Consider the following 6,763-nt stretch of genomic DNA (forward strand, 5'->3'; position numbering starts at 1 on the left):
CAGGTCTGCGGCGTATTTGAACTGCATCTAACCGAGACTGTTCTCTCTCTCACCTTAACACACCTTTAACAGTCGATCTCCAGGGACGTTTATTGCTACAGCTGTACAGTCTGTACTCAAGTTCTTTTCTCTTCCAGTGCTCAAGAAGAATAAAATTTCTCTTGTTAAACGTCCCACACATCCGACATTTTTAACATTACCCGAATTCCTGAAAGGTATTTTGTGGTATTTAATTCCAAACTCATATGACTGGCTTTCCAATTAACCAAGTTGATGCCGCAGTACCAACTGAATCTGACCAGTGAGTGGACTCGGGTGCAAAACGCTTAATTCAATTGAGTATTAACTGCAATTTTCTCTATCCAAACAGAGAAATCAGCACCCTCAGCCGTAAACATCTTCCGTTCCACGCAAATCTGTCTTCTCAATCGCTTGATCAAGGCATCTGTTCTCCAAAGTGTTTCAAGAGCCAGCAGCTTTGGGGCAGAAAGCTTTGAAGCCCCTGGAAATACAATACCAGCACTGAGAAAAGCTCCACTTTAGCTCCCCGTGTCCGCCCCTCGTCGCTTTTCTGGCAGCTCGCACAATCCCTCTCCTCCAACATGCCTTCCAAAAATAAGGACAGACGATCTCAGGATTCTTTAATGAACTGTCAAGTGCCTCAGCTCCAGGGTGTACACAAAGATAGGCACCTCAGCAGAGCTCAAACTTACTGTACAGAATAGAGTAAAAAAGAAACCTACAGAAAAAAGGCGTTCACCTGAGTATTTCTAGCTCAGTGTTAGGTGTTCTCTGATTTATGTCAAAGTAAGCAATCTAAAGTGTTGATTGCTGAAATGTTCATTTGCTTGTGCTTTTATATAGTTGACCTTCATAGTGTTTTCACTTCAACCGAAAATCTAAGGTGAAAGATTCACACAACATCATCGCAGGGCCCTTTTCACAACTGTCATTTTGTACAGCCAATTCGCAACAATTAAATCCTGTATGCGTAAGAAAAAAGGTCAGTATTTCTGTTTTCTACTAGACATTTTACAGAATTTTTGGAGGTTTTAATCAAAATCACATGTATTTGCCAGAAGGCCGTCACAGAATTCATTTTAATTAACTTTTGAAAGTAAAGTTTTTAAATGTAAAATTCATGGAAATTTTTTTTTGCAATTACAAGGACAGTTGTACAATTACAATAATATGATAGAAGACTCACACATTATAATACACCTAGTTCTGGAAACAATTGCTTTTGAGCCAATGACTAATCACTATGAAAGCACAGGAAAATTATGTCCTGACAATAATAATTGGCTAATAGCACTAAAAGAATATGCAAAGTAACAAACTCGTCACTAGTGACTGTACTGAACTGTGACGTCAACGCTATACCAGACAGGCAAAAAAAAAAAAAAAAAAAAAATCTATTTAAAACTTTTAAGGGCCCTATTTTAATAAAGGTCTATTATAATATATAATGCAATATTAGCAATATTTTACTTGCAAAATTTGGATTTAAAGATAAATTGGAATACACAGCTAATGTTGAATGGCTGTCAGTGGAAAGCAACCTTACTGGTCTGCAGAATGGTGTAGTTACAGCATCACTGTAAGAAATATTTTTTGAAGATCACTGGAGTAGGTTTTACAAGAAAACACTATTTTTTCAACTTCAAAATGTCATGTTTAATTCAATGTTACTTGCCATTTCTTTGTAATTATTTGTGAAATTGAGTAGCCTTTTCTGAGTGAAAATTGTTTCAAAGCAAATCCTACACCATTTTTCTTCCTGTGTAGAAGAATACAGTAACTAAACCGTGTTAACCAGACAAACCATGATCCCTTGGTTATTACCTGCACCTTAGCACTGGTCTATGATTAATGGTACGCAAAACCTAAAAACAATCTTCCACCATCTGATTTTTGATGGACATAATTCTCAAAAATCTTTAATTCAAAGAAAAAGAAACTGCAAAGACTTGTAATAGCATAAAGCTGAAGACATAAAGGTGTTAGTTAAAGACAGGAGTTTGTTTCAACCTGAAGGCTGAACAAGCCTGCACATACTCACACACATCCACACAAAAGATGTTGCCACACAAAAACGCAATGTACAATTACTTTGTGATACAATACCCACACATTAGCATAATAAAGAACAATATGCCAGCTTAGCACAACTCTAATGATAGACCGCTGAAAATAGAGCCTCTCTCAGCTGAGGTACGAGGAACTGAAACTGCGTGTGAACTTGCAGTCGAGCAGACAACCATTCACGAAGCACAATTTGATAAACCGGTGAAGAAAATTGTCACTATATTAAACAGTCAATAGTCGCAGGTTATAACAAAAACCAAACGATCTTCTGTTTTCTAAGAAACACTGATTTGATTTGCTCTGATATTTTGCCACTGGAAAGTCTGTTATCACAGCAGAAGCAGCTCATCCAGAAAAGGGATGTGAGGATTATACACATACATGTTATTTGTGCTCTGCTGCATTTTACATGACAGCTCCCTGACACCATGCGGATGGCTGCAAGCTAGTTTCTAGTGAAGGGGGCAGTTTTATTTTTGTTTGTTTTTCTCTTCCAAAGCAGCATTTGTGTCTGAAGCACATTGCTAATACAACGCTAAATCATAAATCAGATGTACCATATACAATAACATTACGATGTCCAGCAATTGATTTAAATAGTAGGCTACATTGGGTTTAATTTGTTGTTTAATGAGATCTAATGTGTGTTGGTAGTGTCGAGATTTTTGCCGTATCGATGGCAAAAGTGTGTAAATAAATAAGACACAACAACGGAGCGTCTTTAAAAACCCTCTTTTGTGCAGAACTACTTCCTTCCGCCACGGATTTGAATCTCAAATTGACAGTTATAAAACGAATAGTTCCGGTCCTTGATTCTGATTGGTTCCGCGTTCGCAGCCGTTGTAAATTACTCAACAAACACACACCTGTGACCGTATTACATTAGTATTACTGCGCAACTGCCGTTTATGATTCTTTGTTCCTGCATGTGTTGCTTGGCAACCTCTTTGGAACTACATTGCTTGGCGGAGGAATACATGTGTTATAACGTTATATGTTTTGTTGCTGGTGTTTATTTTATGAATAAAATAAATATTAAAATGAACATTTTTATGGAGTAACCGTTTTATAAAAGCAATAAGCCCCTTAAAGTCGTGTTATACAGTGAATTTCGAACAGCTAAGGGGGGTTTAGGCACTTTAGCGGGGCTTTATTTAACAGTTGAGCCCAAGCATCCGTTACTAATTCTAAAACGTCACTTTAGAACTAGCAACGAGAGAGAAAGAGAGAGAGAGAGAGAGAGAGATCGACTAAGCAAGTGCATTTACGTTACCTGCATCTAGCTGATATTCTTCAGGTCAATCTTATATTCATAATCACAAAATCAGTTGTAAATGTCCGCAGAGGAAAGCGATATCTTTGTCTTTGTCCTTTTAACAGTCAAGGGGATTTCCCATGACAGCGCAAGTCAATGCATTTTTTTCAGTCCCTTTCAATATAAAACTCTTTGCTACTGACTCACTCTTAAAGACATTTTGCTGCCATCTAAAGGTGTAAAAATGTACCTAACTAAGTCGAAATAACAATCACTAATGGACCCTTTCTCAATACCAAATACGGCATGTTATTTATATATAGCCTATTTATTTATATAAAATATATTTTAAATATAAATAATATATTTATGTAAAATAATATTTATTGAAAAAATATTTAAATAAACAATATAAAAAATATTAGCCATTATAAAAGCATAAGAAGACTGCACAATAGGAAATAAACAAGAAAACAATTCAGTGTGATATATATATCACACTAGACCAAAAAAGAACCAGACAGCAACCAACATTCCTGTTTTGTTTCATTCTGTTTCAGAAGGCCAATCAGTTCTGTGCCAGTGCCCAGCACCACAGATTGACATGTTCTCCAGTGGCTCCTACAGCCACAGCAAACTTTGACCCGCTCCCCACTTCCTTCAATCGCAACCCCCCACCATCCTTGGCACAACCTACTAGTGTGCTGCTGGAATCCAGTGAAGTGAGACCACTGTGAAAAATTCATTCCACAGCTTCTAAAAAGAGCTTTGATTCTGAAACCAGGAGCGCTCGAAGTCCCGCTGTCCTCAAATAACCTACATCTACAAACCAATCTGCACTGAACAGCGATATGCTGAGATTGAGTTAATGACGGTCTCAAATCAATGTAGCCTGCTGATCTGTACAGACAAAAGGAATTAGAGCAGGATAGAAATGGCTGATGATCTGATATATGAATTAAATTGTTTATATTACGGCCAATAAATAATACGAAAACACGGAAAAAGTTTGCAGGTATGGCAGTAGGGATTGGGAATCATAAGGAAAAAAAATTCAGGAAAAAAAAAGGATATTTCACCGCTGGAAAAATGAATGTGTATTTAAATTGGGTCATTTATGTAGTAGAAATCTGAAATTATTTTAGAAGTTGGTGTCTTCTAGACTGAGAAAAGCCAGAAAATGTATTTTTGGCTCATGTGGATGAAAGACAACAACTCCCAGAATGCACTTGCTTCGCTGCCCTACGAGGCCACTCCCAAGCCACGCCTACCGGTTACAGAGGGCAGTATCGGAAGAAATTATACAACTAGGCTACTAGTCGACTCGAAACTAAAAAGACTCCGTTTATCATGAGATCCCACCCCCTATGGGCGGGTTGAAAACATGCGGAACGAGCTCCTACTACTGGCTGTAGTCTCTTGCCTCTGGCCAAAAAAGCCTCCGATGACGCAAAATGACGATTTTTGCGTCATCAGAGGTTTTTTCCAGACACACAATACAGAAATCTCTCGTCTCAGGGGGACATGAGGGAGGGAAGCACGGTCATTCGAAAATACTACCGGGTTTCTTCTACTGATACAAAGCCTAATGCTAATCGGTGAAGTAGGCTATCCCTTTAAATACTGTACAGTTAAACTATTTCTTACAGACATTAATGCAATCCAATAATTAAAACTATATATTTAACAGAATTTAAAAAAATGTGGTACCATGGTTCCCTATATTTACTCATATGAAATAAAAAGAAAGGAGTGGTGATTTTAACAGACGGACAGACAGACCAATAGATTCAAACTCAAAATTTTCATTCATTCAAAAATCAGTTGAAATACACTAGTCATGCTGTATTTGTTTGAGTCATAAAAATAAGCAGATCATCTTAGTCACATGAACGGCAACTAAATGTTCGATTGACTAAAAAAAGAACCGGATCATAAGAATTATTCGTTTGGAAATCAGATTGCACCGGCTGTGCTGTACAATGTTTCTGTTTTCTCAAAAAAGAACCGGCTCAGAGTAATTTGCTCATGAGTAGGACTCCTGTACATCATCACGAAAATGTCATTCAGTTCCGTATTTTTACAAAATATGGAACCATTTTTGTCTGTTCCCAACACTAGATGGCAGTCGTTGTGGCAAAGCGCTGGGTTACTCATCATATAAACATTGGTTTTCAGGCTCTAGATTGTTTTAGAACATTAGCCATGCATTACATAGCGATCCCTGCCTGATAGACTCTGTCTTTCCTTCTCATTAAACAGGTCGAGAAGATTCAATTAAGAATATGTCAAGGGGCCTGAGGTGCTTCTTATATATAGCTTAACTCCAGTTGGTAAACAACTCCTCGCCTGTTTTCCTGGTTTGGTTTAAACTCAAATCTCAGAGGACACACTAAACTGCACCAACAGTGACTACACGAAAGAAAGGAAAAATGCACGTAGAAGCCGAGGGTCCCCAGAAGCCCTCTCGTGCATGTATAAAGGATTTAAAGAGAATAAAATGCAGCTAATTAAAATAGTGTTTCCATGAGATGGTAATGAGGTTTTTGTTACACTTGGGTGGACGTCCTTACATGATGTAGTTCTAATCCCACTGAGTCAGTGCTCTTTGTCCTTGCATAGCTGGCAGCTATAATCCGCAAAAAAAAAAAAAAAAACTCAGTCAAACATAATTACCGAGCAGTCACATCTGCACATTCGGAAAGTCACCGCATTGCTCATCATCAACATCCTCCCTTTTTACTCCAATTTTTCTCATAAAAAAAACCCAAAACACCTAACTGTGGGCAGTGTCTTCCCTTGGTTTGCGTCTCTCTCATGACTGCGTTCTTATTGCCGACGTCTGGTTCATTTCAAATGAAGCATGTTGCGGTAATGAGCCCGCGATGATATCAGCCGTCATGTGTAACCAAACATCAGAATGTCAGCAGTTCTGCTGCAGGCTGAAGGTGAGGGTAGCAATAACGACGTGTTTTTGTAGGGCTGCCGCCCACTCTCTGGCGCATTGGGACCCTGTGTGCGCAGGCCTCGAGGGAAAGCTCGACGAGGGGGTTGCAGGATTGGACTTTCTCTCCCGATTGCGTGTTTGCGCAACTACCTAAACGCAGCAAACTGATGATATTCAACACGCACGCATCATCTGCTTTACGAGCTTGCTTAAAAGTGCTGTGCAAACTAAAGACAGAGCATTTAAAGCCACAGGTAAAGTAAACACATCCATAAACAACGTGGTCAGTTTCTCAGGGGGCCGTAGAAACACATGCCTCAATCAGGTCAAAACGAAGAGGTGTCTCCTCTCCCCGGGCCGCTCGATCACAGCGGTAACGAGGTAGGTTAAAGAATACCGCCTACAGGCTTCTTTCTTCCTAGGCTTAAAGCTGCATGTGTGTGTGTGTTTGAGATACTGTGTTCTATCAAGAA

Source organism: Abramis brama, assembly GCF_963993115.1.
Source record: "Abramis brama genome assembly, chromosome: 14".
Taxonomy (NCBI): Eukaryota; Metazoa; Chordata; class Actinopteri; order Cypriniformes; family Leuciscidae; genus Abramis; species Abramis brama.